Here is a 16,084-nt window from a genome sequence, read left to right as displayed (position 1 = left end):
TGGTGAGGAATGAGTTACCAGGCCTGAAACATGCTTCTAGAAGTTCTCAGTGAACCCTGGCTGGTGAACACTGCCTCTAGATTGCTCCCTTCTCTCAAAGCTGGTTCTCCTCAAACAGACCCTACACAGGAATTCCGGTGCAAGAAGGTTTTTTTTGTTTTGTTTTGTTTTGTCTTGTTGTTGTTTTTTCCTTCCAGAAGTGACCCTAGGAAGCCAGTGGAAACCAAGGGATGCCAGGCAGACAGGCAGACCAAGGAGGAACCAGTCTCTGCTGTCAGCCTGGCACTAAAGCACTGAAGATCAACACTCAGGACTGCCCCCCAGCACAAGAGTGTGTGACACCCCCCACTCCCCACTCCCCACTCCCCATACCCCATTTTTTTTTTATTTAGACTACTGCTACTGTGCAGAGGAAACTTTGGGCTGAATGCTATAAAGCAGGATGGGACACTCAGGTTAAGTTAGGAAACAGCGAATCGTTTGTTTTTGTAACGAGTAAGAACATTCCAGACATTTGGTACATACTTACAACACTAAGGAACTATTTATTGTTAGTGTGAAAATAGGTTTAGCTGGGATCCTATGCTTTTGAAGCGGGAGTGGATAAGAACCATTTGTTAGCTGCTGGCTGGAGCCTCGGCTGCGACCGTGATCTGGGAGCCTCAATCCCCACACGGGTGTTTCTGCCTTGTGAACTAGAAATGCTCCCAACGTGACATCTCTTTCCAGCAGCTGCTGCTTCTCTCTGGGCTTTGGTTTGTGGTTGTTTTGTTATTGTTTATTTTTAGATAGGCCTTCCTGTATCCGGGGCTGGCCTCACTATATCTCGTGGCCCAGGGTGAAATCCTGGCCCACCCTGCCTCTACTGACCAATTGCTGTGAATGTGTCTGCTGACTGTGCCTGGCTCTCTTGAGGCATTTATAGCTTGTTATTACTCTAAACAGCCACAAGTACAGCCAGCTGAGATTCTAGGAGCAGTATAATTAGTTTCACTTCCTGTGGAATCTGGACCTGGAATGTCTCCCAAAGTCCACGTGTGAAAGGAAGGTCCCCAGATTACAGTGCTATCAGAACTTTTAGGAAGTGGGCCCATTAGAAGAAAGTTATGTCATTGGGGCCACACCCTTGAAGAAAATATTGGAGCCTCAGTCCTCTCCTGGGGTGTTTCCCGGCTGCCACGAGATGAAGTTTTATCCACCACACCTCTGGCTGTGATGTACTATGCTAGTTACAACAGGTCCTTTGAAACTGTGAGTCAAAATTAACCTTTCCTTTTTTTAAGTTGATTTTCTCAGGTTATTTTGTCACAGTGACCGAAAGCTAACAACACACTTACTAATGCAGGGATGGTGTTCATGTGTGTGCATGGAGTGGGAGGGGATACTGAGGGTGGCCATCTTGAGAGTGGCTGGAGTGTAATGAGAAAGCAGTTCTATTTGAGGGGGTCACTGGGGACTGGGGATGGAGCCAAAGGTCCCATGTGTACAAAGCACATGTTCTATCACACAGCACATGCCAACCTGACAATTTCTTCTTAATGCTCCTTCAGTGTGTCAGTTACATCGTGGTGTGAGGGCAACTTTAATTCTTTCTCACTGCATTGTCTCTTATGGATTCTGTCCACATACATGAACTGTGAAATCAAAGTACGAGATAGAGAGACTCTCAGTGTAGCCCTGGCTGACCGTGAACTTGTATCAGTCTTCCTGCCACGGCCATCTGAGTGATGGGGTTACAAGTGGACAAGACTAAATTTTATTTAATTAGGATTTTTTTTAAACATGTACAGAAGAAGTATAAAGTATGAGTCCCTACCACACAGCCACCAGCGTGTTCATTTGCTTTGTTTTTATTATGCCTTTTATCTGTCTATCTATCTACCTTTTTTTTGTTTTGTTTTGTTTTGTTTTGTTTTGGATTTGGTTTTTCGAGACAGGGTTTCTCTGTATAGCCCTGGCTGTCCTGGAACTCACTCTGTAGACCAGGCTGGCCTCGAATTCAGAAATCTGCCTGCCTCTGCCTCCCAGAGTGCTGGGATTACAGGCGTGCTCCACCACTGCCCGGCTCTACCTTTCTATTTTTGAGGCAGGGTCTTACTATGTAGCTCTGGCTGGTCTGTAAATCACGTTGTGGAGCAGGCTGGCCTGGAGCTCAGGAAATACTGCCTCTAGTTTCCCAGCTCTGGAATTAAAGGCACAGGCCACCATGCACAGCTACATCTGCCTGGTTTTCAATGTTAAAAAAAAAGTCTTTAAGAAGAAGAAGAAAAAAAATAAAAAGAAAGTACTATAAAAGTAAGGGTGATGGTCTGTGAATTTTTGTTTCATTTTCTGTATGTCTCTTGTTCTGTTTGAAACAGTCTCTCTCCCTGTGGAGCCACAGGTTCTCTTTATGAGCATCTGAATTAGAATTTAAATTCTGGCCGGGCGGTGGTGGCGCACACCTGTAATCCCAGCACTTAGGAGGCAGAAGCAGGCGGATTTCTGAGTTCGAGGCCAGCCTGGTCTACAAAGTAAGTTCCAGGACAGCCAGGGCTATACAGAGAAATCCTGTCTCAGGAAAAGAAAAAAGAAAGAAAGAAAGAAAGAAAGAAAAGAAAGAAAAGGAATTTAAATTCTGAAAAGCTGCCATCTTTGGTTGGGGCGCAGTTCAGTGACAGAGGTTTCACACCAATCCAAATCAAACCTGCTGTCCGATTGTTTGCCCATCTCCTTTAGAAAGCAAGCTTTCTTGGTTGGCAGTACTTGTTTGTATTGTTACCTCAGTGAACCTGACCCATCAAAGCGCGCTCGCGCTCTCTCTCTCTCTCTCTCTCTCTCTCTCTCTCTCTCTCTCTCTCTCTCTCTCTCTCTCTCTCTCTTTTATTTAAATCAGATAATGGGAGATCAATTTACAAGTTCCTGGGGTGGAAAATTCCCGACCATAGAAACCGCAAGACAGAGGCGCCCCCAGCTGGCCGCTTCTGGCCAACTACCCTCGCGACCGCGCCCTATGGTGCTGGGGGGGGGGGGAGCTCTGAGAGGGGGGGGGGGAGGACTGGGGAGATGGGGGTGTCTAGAGAGCTGTGGAGCTGAGATGCTGCGGGGACGGGGACTAGGGGGTTGGGGAGCCGGGAACTGGGGAACTGGGTGAGTGGGGAAGCAGAGGGACTAGAAGTGACAGCCACCTGTGAGGCTGGGGAGCTGGGAAAGCTGCGGGCGCCAAAAGCTGGGACCTGGGTCTGGGTGGGTGCAGGGTCCGCAGAGCTGGGGGCTGGATCTGAGGAGAAAACTGGGGAACTTGGAGACTGGGTCTCCGGAAGTTTGGGGTCCCGTGGGCTGGAGAGTTGAGATCTGCACCCTACCCCACCCTGTCGGCAGCTAGCACACACTTTACTTTCTGGTTTCTGCGTGGGTCTCTGCGGCTGAAGAAACTGGGCCTGGGTGGCCAAATGCCTGCGTTGGGCCGGGTTTTTGGTGATTTGAGCATCCAGAAAGGCCGCGGGAGGGAGGCCTGGCGTTGCCTACGGTGCCAGCCGCAAGAGGGCAGAAGGGCGGTGGTGCTGTTTGCACAACGCTGGGAAAGTGCTGGTCCGTGCGCATGCGAATTCCTTCCGCACTAAAGGCTGCCGAGCCTGCGAAGAGATGGGGCTCTCTACCCAGTGAAAAGAACTTAAGGAATTTTTTTATTTAGCTGGTGCCTGATGATGGTGGGGGATAAACTGATTAGGAGGGTTGGGCAGAAAGAATCAAAAGGCAAAGGGAAAGCAGAGTGTTGGAAGTTGCCTAACGGTTATATAGCCTTGGGTTCCATTCCCAGAGCTTTTTATTTTTAAGTGCACTTAGGAAAAAAAAGGTCTAGGCTAGAGAGATGGCTTAGAGAGAGAACAGACTCTGGAATTGTCTTCGGACCTGCACAAGCATGCTGTGGTAGTGAACATGCTCTCACGTGCTGGGACACACACACACACACACACACACACACACACACACAGGCGAGCGCGCAGATGGATAGGTAGGTAGGTAGGTAGATAGATAGATAGGGAGAACCAAGCATGGTGGCACGAGCCTTTCATCCCAGCATTCACGGGGCTGAGACAAACAGAACTTGCCAGCCTGGCCTACATATACAGAGTGACCTTATCTCAAACAAACAAACAAATAATTTGGAGAAAAAAAATCATCTGTCCTCACCCTTTACAGGAGGCGTTAGCTTCTGCACTTGCAGACTTTTTCTCAAAGCACACACACACATACACACCATATACACAAATATTTACCCTAAAATCTTAGGGGTGCAAGAATTGTCGCAAAACTTTAAATGGGGTGTGTGTGTATGCTCACGCACGCGCATATGAGTGTGTGTATAGGACAAAGGTCAAAGGGTGTTTTTCTTGGTCACTCTCCACTTTGTTTTTTCAGGATTTATTTATTCATTTGTTTGTTTTAGGTTTTTTGATACAGGGTTTCTCTGTGTAGCCCTGGCTGTCCTGGAACTCACTCTTTAGATCAGCCTGGCCTCGAACTCAGAAATCCACCTGCCTCTGCCTCCCAAGTGCTGGGATTAAAGGCCACCACCACCCAGCTTCAAGATTTATTTTTGTTTGTTTTTTGTTTTTTAGATTTGGTTTTTTCGAGACAGGGTTTCTCTGGATAGCCCTGGCTGTCCTGGAACTCACTCTGTAGACCAGGCTGGCCTCGAACTCAGAAATCCACCTGCCTCTGCCTCTGCCTCCCAGAGTGCTGGGATTACATGCGTGAGCCACCACCACCCGGCTAAAGATTTATTTTTAATTATGTGTGTCTTAGTTTGATTCCTGTCGCTATGATGAAACACCAAGGCCAAAAGCATCTTGCGGAGGAAAGGGTTTATTTGGTTCACTCGCGCACGCCACATTCCATCCTAGAGTCAGGGCAGGCGTTCAAGGTAGAAACCTGGAGATAAGAACTGAGGCAGAGACCAAGGAGAAGAGCTGCTTGCTGGATTGTTCCCGAGGCTTTCTTTTGCCCCTACGACCACTAGCCCAGGGGCACCACTGTTCCCACATCAATCATTGATTAAGAATACACTGCCACAGACATTCCTATAGGCCAGTTTGGTGGAGGCATTTTCTCAGTTGAGGTTCCCTCTTTTCAGATGACTCTAGCTTGTCACAGAAAACCTCACCAGCAGTGTATGTGGGTATATGTCTCTGTGTGAGTATGCAACTGATCTTTTAAAATAAGTTTGTTTGTTTTAAAACAGGGGCTGGAGAGCTGGCTAAGTGATTAAGAGGATCTAGGTTCTCGCATCCACATTGTGGCTGATAACCACCTGTAACTCAAGTTTCAAAGGGCCCAATACCCTCTTCTGGCTTTTTTAGGCACCAGATATGTTTGTGGTGCACATATATACGTGCAGGCAAACATTTATGCACATAAAACAATCAATAATAATAATAATAATAATAATAAAACAATTACAAAATCTAAGACCTGGAGAGATAGTTGACTTTGTAAAGTGGTTTCTGCCGAAGTGCGAGGACACGAGTGTGGATTCTGAGCAACTATGTAAAAGCCCAGGGTGCTGGAGAGAAGGCTCAGCACTCAAGTGGACTTGCTGCCTGCTCTTACGGAGGACCCAGCATCCACATGGCAACTTCCAAGTGTCCATAACTCCATTCCTAGGGGATCTGGTGCCTCTTCTGATCTGCATGGGCTCCTACATGCACACAGTGGACATACATACACATAAAACAAAATATATGTATATAAAAGTCCAGAGTGGTCGGGCGGTGGTGGCACACACCTTTAATCCCAGCACTTGGGAGGCAGAGGCAGGTGGATTTCTGAGTTCGAGGCCAGCCTAGTCTACAGAGCGAGTTCCAGGACAGCCAAGGCTACACAGAGAAACCCTGTCTTGAAAAAACAAACAAACAAACAAACAAAAAGTCCAGAGTGGTGGTTTGTATCTGTAACCTCCGAGCTGGGGGAGGCAAAGAACCCCAGAGCTTCAGGAGTCTGACACCAAGTTGTGTTGTTTTTAAAACAAAACCCCAAACATTAAACTTACAAATTGAAGATTCAGGAGCCAGCAGCTGTAGTGAAAGCCTGCTCGCTCAGAGAGGCAGAGAAAGCACCCAGCTGACCTTCCTCCTCCACCGCAGCCCAGAAGGAGAAAGCTCTTCCTCTCCACGCTGTCCTAAATACCCTTTAACTTAAAGACCCTCATTTATACATAAGTTTATGCATAAACAAGACTAGAAAGCTATTCTTTTGTGAACTCGGTTCTGGATATTTTTTATGCCATCTAGTTGCTTGCGTCGCCTCTTGACCCATCCTTGATTCTAGTTAGCTCTTGTTTACAGAAAGGTCTTGGGTTAAAGGTGTGTGCTAGGGCTGAGCCACACCACAGCAAGAAACAGGTTTTTCCAGTTCACAATTTCCAGGTTTACAATGTGATCAAATCTTCTGCAACAGAATTGTTTATTTTAGGCATATTTAAACACAGCCTAGGTCTCTTTGGGGGAATACAGTAAGCTAATGTAAACAGAACTACATTGAAGCTCTTTATAAGCACAAAGACCTTTGTGCCCTGCCCACAAAATCTAAAACTCTTAGAAAATACACAGAAAAAATAAAAGCATAGAAATCTCCAAACCAGTTATTTTCTTATTATGCAGTAACAATTGATATTCAGAAAAGGAGGGGCCTTGCGAGCCCTGCTGCCCAGGAGAGACTGTTATTTGGCCTGACTTCCTGTGGGTCTCACACCCGTCCTGCTTCAGTGTGGAGCTGTAATCCTGTCAAACCTGGAGAAAGGAGCTATAGTAACTGTTTATGTGTGCTGTGAGTGTCGGTCCTCTGAGCCAAGCAGCCAGTACTCTGGGGTGCTCAGCTGTGTCCCGTTGCAAAAAGCCTGTCTCAGCTGGCCTTGGTGACTACTACATCCACTCCTGGAGATGGAAGGGTCACAAGCTCCTCACCTGAGTATCCAGCAACTCCCTGCCACCTGTTGTGTGTAACTCAGTTGCACATCGAATCAGGGAGGGTCTGGAGCATACAGGCTGAAGCAGGGCTTCATCCATGTAGATAAATGAAGGACCTCATTCCTGTTGGGTGAGGCTTCCCATGTGTTTGGGGAGCAGCACCCACACCCCTGTAAAAAACCCTTCACCTATGCTCTATAAGGAGTCCCAATAATTCCCAAGAGTGAACTCTGATGGAATCGTGCCTCAGATTATCATTGGCACCATAGGAGAAGGTGGTTTAGGTCTTCCACTGGAAAAGAACTTAGCAACAATCTGCAACTGTTAAATAAAGCTATGGTTTATATCAGACATCTTTCCTGCAGTACATTCTGCAGAGGTGTGCAGAGGAGTGTAGAGGGACAGGTGTCCATTGTTGCAATAGCCCAGGCAGCAATTCTACTGTCCTACAAACCAATGCCTGTTCCTCCCTCCCTCTAACCTCTGGGGACCACTGATCTTTTAAAATATAGACATACTTCTATTTTTAGTTGAAACACAGAAATTGCGTATACTTCTCAGGAGTTTGTGACATTTAATGCATGTTCACATGTGAGTACGGATCAGATGATCACTGATCTTGTTACCACCCCTGGCTTCTCATCTTTTCCAGAATATTCTGTTGTTGGAATCATCTGTTATACAGCCTTTCAGGACCGTATCTTTTGTGTGACGATATGTGTATCAGCCTTATGTCTCCTCCTTCATTTCTCTTTAGCACTGAATAATGTCTATTGTTGGGCTGTACCAGTTTTTTACTTATGCTCTTCCCAGGGGACATCTTCATAGTTCCCCTGTTTGGCAAATGTGGACATGGCTGCTATAAACAACAGCCTTGTTGCAGGTTCTTGTGTGGGCACACATTCCCAGTGTGGGCACACGTTCCCAGTGTAGACACACGTTCCCAGTGTGGGCACACGTTCCCAGTGTGGACACACATTCTCCAGTGTGGACACACATTCCCCAGTGTGGACGTACATTTCCAGCTCATTTGGGCAGATATCAAGGGCTGGGCTTGCTGAGCCATATGGTAAGGGTGTGTTTAGTTCTGTGAGGAGCTGCCTGACTTAGTGCGAACTGCCAGAGCAAACCTACTGGGCAGGTTAAACAACAGACACTGTTTCTCACAGTTCTGGGTTCTAGCTTTCCAAAGCCAAGGGACTAGAAAAGCAGGTTTCATGCTAATTCTTTTCTTTTGGCTTAGAGATGACTGCCTGATCCACTCATCCTCCCATGAAAGTGGGGTGGGGAGGGAGGCACAGGAGAAGAGATGGGGAGGTGAGAGAGGAGAGCTGGTCCTATTGATCCCATGACTTTGTTTTACCTCTATTGACCCCATAAAGTCTCTCTCTCCCAAAACAGGGGGAAGAGCTTCAGCACACTAATCCAAAGGACGTTGAAACATCCCATCTAGCTGTGTGAAACTGTCCTCTGAAGTGGTTATACCATCTTGCAGTCACACCTCCAACAAAGACTTCCGTGATTCTGTGGTTCCGTGTCTCCACGTCCTCCTCAGCACTGGGGTCAGTGCTCTGTGTTTTAGGTTTCAGGTATCCTCCATATACTCTTTTTTTCCCCTTCTGTTTGTTTGCCTGAAATTCTAACTTAATACACATTTATTTTCTTATTTGGTTGCGTCTTTTTGCTAGGCTTGGCGTTCTGCCCCAGGGCCTTGGCCTCAGAAGTTGGGAGGGTTTGGAGTAGAAGGTAACCACAGGGGAGGGCATGGAGTAGGAACCCACTCAAGAATGAGTCTTTTTGTTGTTCTTGTTGTTTTGAGAGAGTCTCTCTATCTGGCCAGCATGGTAATTGTTATATAGACTGGCCTGGAACTCCGAGATCTGCCTAGCCTCTGTCTTCAGAGTGCTGGAATTAAAAGCATATGTCATCATAACCCGCTAATGTACTTTTTAAAAGACACTTTGTTTTCAGTGTGCATGTGTGTGTATTCACATATACATTCGAATGCAGGTGCCCATAGAGGCCAGAAGAGGGCACCAAATCCCCTGGAGTTACAGATGGTTGTGAGCCTATGGATATATAGTTGCAGCGCACCTAACTCAGATTTTTTGCAAGAGCAGCAAATGCTCTTAACTGCTGAGCCATCTCTCTGGCCCACAATGTACCTTTTTAAATGGTTGTATTCTAGAACTTTTTTTGTTTTTTGTTTTTTGTTGTTGTTGTTTTGTTTTGTTTTGTTTTTTGGAGACAGGGTTTCTCTGTGTAGCCCTGGCTGTCCTGGAACTCACTCTGTAGACCAGGCTGGCCTCGAACTCAGAAATCCGCCTGCCTCTGCCTCCCAGAGTGCTGGGATTACAGGCGTGTGCCACCACCGCCCGGCTCTCAGCCTGCTTTCTAAGTGGAAGCATTTTCTTTCTTTCTTTCTCTTTAGAATTATTTATTATTTCATGTATGCGGGTACATTGTCGCTCCCCATATACACACCAGGAGGCATCAGATCCCATTACAGATGGTTGTGAGCCACCACGTTGTTGCTGGGAACCAAACTCAGGACCTCTGGAAGAGCAGTCTGTGCTCTGAACTGCTGAGCCATGTCTCTACCCCATGGAGGCATTTTCATAATTGAGGTTCCTCTCAGATGACTTTAGCTTGTTTGAAGTTAACATAAAACTATCACACTCATCCATAGGTCAGTGCCCAGCCCTGTTCCCAGTATCACTGAGAACTGTTCCTGGCCTGCCCCGTGGGAAGGGCTGTATTTCTTGTATTGTTTGAAGCTGTCCCTTGTTTTAGATGAATCTCAAAGAGCACCAGGTTTCCAGTGTGGAGCCAGAGATTCATGTGTCCACGCCTGGCTTCTGCTGTACACACCTCTATGTGGGCAACAGATTCCAGGATAGAGGAGCAAGGTGTCTGCAGCACTGGAAAGGAAGCCACCCCAGCTGCCCTGCATACTACTGCATATGCAGGCATTTAAATTAATACCTTCCCTTTTTTGGACAGGGACTGGTTATGTAGTCCAGGATGGTCTCAAACTCATGATTCCCCCTGCCCCAGACTTCCAACTTCTATGATTACAAGCACCCACCACCATAACTGTCTATTCAGCTGTCTAGCTTATAGAGTCCAGTGTGACACTAACAGTAATTCAGCCTATACCACTTCAAAATTCAAAAATAAAAGGGTTAAAACAAAATTTTTTTATTAAAATTAAGAAAATGAAGGCCAGGTAGTGATGGCACATGCCTTTAATCCCAGCATTTGCCGGGCAGTGGTGGCGCATGCCTGTAATCCCAGCACTCTGGGAGGCAGAGGCAGGCAGATCTCTGAGTTCGAGGCCAGCCTGGTCTACAGAGTGAGTTCCAGGACAGCCAGGGCTACACAGAGAAACCCTGTCTTGAAAAAAAACCAAATCCAAAAAACCAAAAAAAAAAAAAAAAAAAAAAAAAGATTTCCTGTGGTGATTTGAGTGAGAACATTCTCCAAAGGCTCTTCTATTTCAGCACACACTCCCCAGGTGGTGGAGCTATTTGGGAGACGTGGCCTTGTTGATGGAAGCGGGTCACCGGAGGCACACCTTGAGAGCTTGAAGAGTCCCATCATTTCTCGTTGCTCTGATGGCTCCATGCTTGTGGTCCAGGTTGTGAGCTTTCAGGATCCTGGCTCTAGTTCCCGTGCCTGCCTGCTACTGTGATAGTGGAGGACATTATCTCCCTGGAACTAGAAGCCTTAATAAACCCTTCCTTCCTTCTTGGTCTCCGTGTTTTATCACAGCAAATGAAACATAACTGATGCAGGCTGGAGAGGTGGCTCAGCAGCCAAGAGCACTGGCTGCTCTTCCTAAGGGACCCGAGTTGACTCCCGACACCCACATGGCAGCTCTCAGTTATCTGTAGCTCCAGTTCCAGAGGATCTGGCACCGGTGCGCAGACATGCAGGCAGAACACCAATACACATAATAGTAAGTGAAAAGAAGAAGAAGAAGAAGAAGAAGAAGAAGAAGAAGAAGAAGAAGAAGAAGAAGAAGAAGAAGAAGAAGAAGAAGAAGAAGAAGAAGAAGAAGAAGGAGGGAAGGAAGGAAGGAAGGAAGGAAGGAAGGAAGGAAGGAAGGAAGGAAGAAAGAAAGAAAAGTAACTAATTCGATTCTTTAAGTGAAAAACACATTTTGGTTTTCTATTGTGTTCTGGATGGTTTTGTGTCAACTTGACTCAAGCTGGAGTTATCACAGAGAACAGAGCTTCAGTTAGTGAAGTGCCTCCATGAGATCCAGTTGTGGGGCATTTTCTCAGTTAGTGATCAAGGAGGGAGGGCCCCTTGTGGGTGGTACCATCTCTGAGCTGATATTCTTGGGTTCTTTAAGAAAGCAGGCTGAGCAAGCCAGGGGAAGCAAACCAGTGGCCACTGCATCAGCTCCTGCTTCCTGATCTGCTTGAGTTCCAGTCTTGACCTCCTTTGGCGATGAACAGCAGTGTGGAAGTGTAAGCTGAAAAACCCTTTCCTCCCCAAGTTGCTTCTTGGTCATGATGTTTGTGCAGGACTAGAAACCCTGACTGAGACATCTTGTTTTAATCACAGGTCGTTGGTCTGGTAAGGACCTGTGTTTCCTGAACCTTCCCCTTCCCCTTTCTGCTGGTTAGCCGATTGTGCCAGATTATGAACTTGAGTTCCCACCAATCTGATGAGTGACATCACCACCTACATCAGGAGTAAAAGAGCCACGTGGACCCCATGTCCTGCTGCTCTGATCTAGGCCCTGAAACACTCATTTTGCCAAAACAAATTGCCCTGTCAAGATATTTTTTCTGTTTGTGTGTCTGGTCCTTTGTTTGACATGGAGATTATTTCTAATACTTGGGAGCTGTGTGTGTAGCACAAGCTTGTATGTCCCAGCCATGGAGAGGCAGAGCCATGAGAACCCATGGGCTCTGGGCCAGTTTGAACTATATGAGACCCTATTTCAAACAGGCAAACAAAGTTGGGTGAATTTAAAGAATCCCTCTGTGGTTGAGACACCCTGAAGGGAAACTCAGCAACACCTTGAAGTGTTTTGGCTTGTTTGTTTGTTCTTTCTTGAAAACTGTTTCAAATTCATTTTTTTTTTTTGTTTTTTTTTTTTTGTTTTTTTGAGACAGGGATTCTCTGTGTAGCCCTGGCTGTCCTGGAACTCGCTCTGTAGACCAGGCTAGCCTCAAACTCAGAAATCCACCTGGCTCTGCCTCCCAAGTGCTGGGATTAAAGGCATGCGCCACCACTATCCAGCCTCAAATTATCATGATCATGAACAAACAAAACAAAAACAAAAACAGGACTGGTTTTTTAATGGTCTTTACAAATTTAGATGCCTTTCACGTTGGTAACACTATGTTATGACCGCACTGTGTTCTATGAATGTAAGTTTTGAGTTTTGGTGTGTGACTTGCCACCAGTTCCAGTCCTGTTAACATGTTTCTGAGCTTTTTGTCTGAATAACTGAACTGCTTTCTCAAGAAGATCTGAGGATAGACTTCATTTTGATGGTGGCCGTCACAGGAGTCACAGGAAAGAAATAATTGGCTGTAGCAAAGGAGCGGCCGGCAGCCTGGCCACCAGTAGAGGGCGCACTTGTGTGAGACATAAGCTTCAATTGCCTGAGCATCCGCACAAACAGCTATGATTGAAGAATAATCGCTGTAATATGTAAGGAAAGGCTCCGTGACAGCTGCCTTCGACAACTGCGATAAGAGAGAAACTAGCTGTAGGATCAAAGGGAGGCCTGAAGTACCCTCCTTCATGAACCGTGGTGAAGTGGACATTGCTGATTTTCTTGGAGATTCAGTTGTGTCATGTGATGTTTTTCTGGAAACTGTCTTATGAGAGGATGTTTTGCTGAGGCAGACATATAGGAGGATATTTAGCTGAGGCAGACATGTGAGAGAATGTTTTGCTGAGGTAGACACGTGGTGTTTTTCTGAAAGCAGCCCGGGAAAAGGGCATGGGATGTTTTATTAGAGGAGGTGCTTAAGAGGACACGTGGTGTTTGGACAGGGTACAAGTATTACCCAGCAGACATGGACGATGCTGTGGCGTTGGTTCTCTTGCCACTCTTTCCTCGTCTTCGCTGGGCTTTGCTGGTCTTCACTGACGACACTGTGGTGTCGGTTCACCTTGCATTCTTTGCTGATCATTGCTTGCCATGACGTCATAGAGAGAACCTGCCAAAGAATGTCTTGAGATACTCCAGGGCCTTCTGGCCTTTTCCAAGGATCTGGCCAATTGGCAGAGCCTCGAGTCTTATTCTGGATGAACAGATCATTGCTGATCTGTGAATGGTGTTTGAGAGTGGATTGAGCTGCCGCTGCTGATTCCTGTGAACTCAGCTGCTGATATCCTGACAACAGAGATTGAAATCTCCCCAAAGAACTATTTCTAAATAGGCCCACATCCCCCCTCACCTATAAACCTCTCCTTTCTATTACCTATGGTGGATGGTGGGCTAGAAGGGAGGTTAAAACTTTTTAAGAACCTTTATTAAAGAAGGTTTTGAAAAATATGAGCTTACACCAGGATAAAGGATTAGTTAACTATAAGATGTAAGGGAAGCCTCTGTGATCACATTGCATTAACCAACTATGATAAAAGAGCGAGGAGCTATAAGCTATAAGGGGACACACTATGGAACCCCACACAATGAATTATGATAACATGGTAACTATAAGATAGACTGGAAGAGCTGGACCAGGTGGCGCATACCTTTAATCCCAGCCCAGGGGCAAGGGGATCTCTGTGAGTTCAAGGCCAGCCTGGACTACACAAGTTCCAGGACAGCCATGGTTATGCAGAGGAAAAAGAAAGAGGAGCTGGGCGAGGTGGTGCTCCCTGGAGGCCAAGGCAGAGGCAGGTAGATTTCTACAAGTTTGTGGCCAGTCAAGGATGTTAGTGGTCTGTGTAGTGAGAGTCTGTCTACAAAAGAGGGGCAGGCTGGGTGTGGAGCTGCACACCTTTAACCCCAGAACTTAGAAGGCAGAGGCAGGGAAATCTCTGTGAATTCAAGGTGCACAGAAAAAAAATGAGTTCCAGGATAACCAGGTCTATGTAGAGAGAATATGTCTCAAAACAACAACAACAACAACAACAACAACAACAACATAATAAATAGAAAGATGTAAGGAAACTCTGTGGTAATTGCCCCCTCTTCCTGCCTCCCAGGCCCCAAGACCTTGTTCTATGTGAACAAACGCATGCTCACCTCAAATAGGGCATCAGAAGCAAAAAAACAACAAACAACCACACATGCAAACAATCCCACCAAGTGTAGCTTGGTGGTTATTGGATTTAACTGGGGCTGCTTATAGAGGCGTGGGCGAAGAGAATTTACAGAAGTGTAGGTGGCTTAAGGGCAGCTATACCATTGAAGAAAAATCTCTCAACAACTGTTAACTGCTTTTATAATCCTTGGGGAGGGGTGGAGTGGGATGTTACGAGCCCCTCCCATGTCCATGATAGAAAATGAATGTGTCCAATCTTGTGCAGGTCTGTGGGTAGTCACTGTTGACAGTAGCCGAGGATAAACTCTGACTTCCGGTGGTAAATGTTTGACGCCCAAGGGCTTAGATGGCTCCACCTTACAGCCCCACTGCCTGCAACAAGCTTTTTTCTCTTGGGCTGTTTCCACTCTCCATGCAAAGCTCTCTTCAGCAGGTAGCTCACAACTCTGACATCTTCAATATTCCGGGGTCTCCAATGCAACTCAGACCTCGCTTCCACGGCCTCATGAAACGATCTCTCAGGGCCTCCATGCACAGGCTCCATTGACACATGCGTGGGCTCAGGATGGCTCTCTCTCCATCTCATCCCTGGTGGAGGATGCCAGATCCGGTTTATTCCTGTATCCTTCATGATGCTAAAACCGGGAGCGCATTGCCGGGTTCAGCTGCTGGCTTAGGACACAGGCTGCTTTCCCATCCCCATCTTATTTGCAGCAGCTTTTGTCTGTGATTGCTTTTTAGGAGCAGGAAGTTCATCAGTCCGAACTTTGATGAGTTGGAAGCTTAGCTGAGGGGACCCTTCCCCGACAGCACCCTTCCTGTGTTTCTGATGAAGATAGGTCATTCCTTAATCTCCTCATCCCTTTCAGCATAGCCGTGATTCCAACATTCAGTTTCCTGGTGTACAGTTTGGTTGCTCTCCAAACTGTACATTTTGTATTTCTTTCTGCCCCATTCGCTCTTTTTCATAAGAGTGATTACTAACCACATGCTACAGTCAGTACTAGGCTACCTTGAAATCTCCTCTGACAGGGAAATGAGACCATTACATTTTAAATTGAGCCTCAGGCAAGTTTGTAGGACAAGGGCAGAATTCTCCATCCCCAATCCCTGCCAAAATACGACAAGGATTGTCTCTAGCCCGGTGGCTAATATTGATGCCCTCTGAACACTCTGAGCTGAGCCTTCACAGTCCACACTCCTCTCAGCACTACTGTCTTCTAAGCTCCCACAGGATGCCCTTCAGTCCCCATTTAGAGTTTTCAACTGCTTTTCTAGTCCGAAGTTCCAATGTCTTCCACATTTCTCCAAAAACTAGCTTGATCAGATTTATCACAGCCCACTTCCTGGCACCACATTTTGTATTAGTTACTTATTGCTGGGGTGAAGCATCACAACTAAGGCACTTTACAGAAGGAAGAGTTTACTTGGGGTCCACAGTTCCAGAGGGGTAAGATGTTATCACCCTCATAGTGGGGAAGCACGGCAGCAGGCAAACATGGATGCAGAAAACGGTTGTAACAAACTGGGAACAGCTTGTGTGGCTTTTGAAGTCTCAGAGCCTACCCCAGTAACATAATCCCTCCAGTAAGGCTACACCTCCTAAGCCTCCCCACATAGCATCACCAGCTGGGGACCATGTGTTCAAATGTCTGAGACCATGACACGTCATTCAAACCACCATAGAAAGTATAAGATATAATGGGCACAGAGCTGTGGTATCCTTCCTCACGATCAGTTATGGTAAAATCAGGCAGTTCTCTGCTCTGATTTACCATGACTGACTATAAAGAGAGAAGTGAATTCTGTGAGATCCTCTGTCACCGGTTATGAGAAATAAAATTTAAAAAAAAAAAGGGAGCTGCTTAGCCTGAGGCAGTACAAGGAGCCAGT

The 16,084-nt window shown here is 46.4% G+C and overlaps 1 long non-coding RNA gene across 1 annotated transcript; it reads left to right on the top strand.

The window, feature by feature from the left end:
* Positions 1-957: 957 nt before the first annotated feature.
* LOC127693517 (uncharacterized) lies at positions 958-10,691 on the top strand. Its single transcript, XR_007979707.1, has 3 exons — positions 958-1,251; positions 8,349-8,536; positions 10,451-10,691. It is a non-coding gene; the product is annotated as an uncharacterized LOC127693517 (long non-coding RNA).
* Positions 10,692-16,084: the final 5,393 nt, after the last annotated feature.

The sequence above is a fragment of the Apodemus sylvaticus genome, chromosome 10 (genome assembly GCF_947179515.1).
Source record: "Apodemus sylvaticus chromosome 10, mApoSyl1.1, whole genome shotgun sequence".
NCBI lineage: Eukaryota > Metazoa > Chordata > Mammalia > Rodentia > Muridae > Apodemus > Apodemus sylvaticus.
The sequence above is the reverse complement of the archived record's forward strand: the minus strand, read 5'-3'. Positions and strand labels throughout refer to the sequence as shown.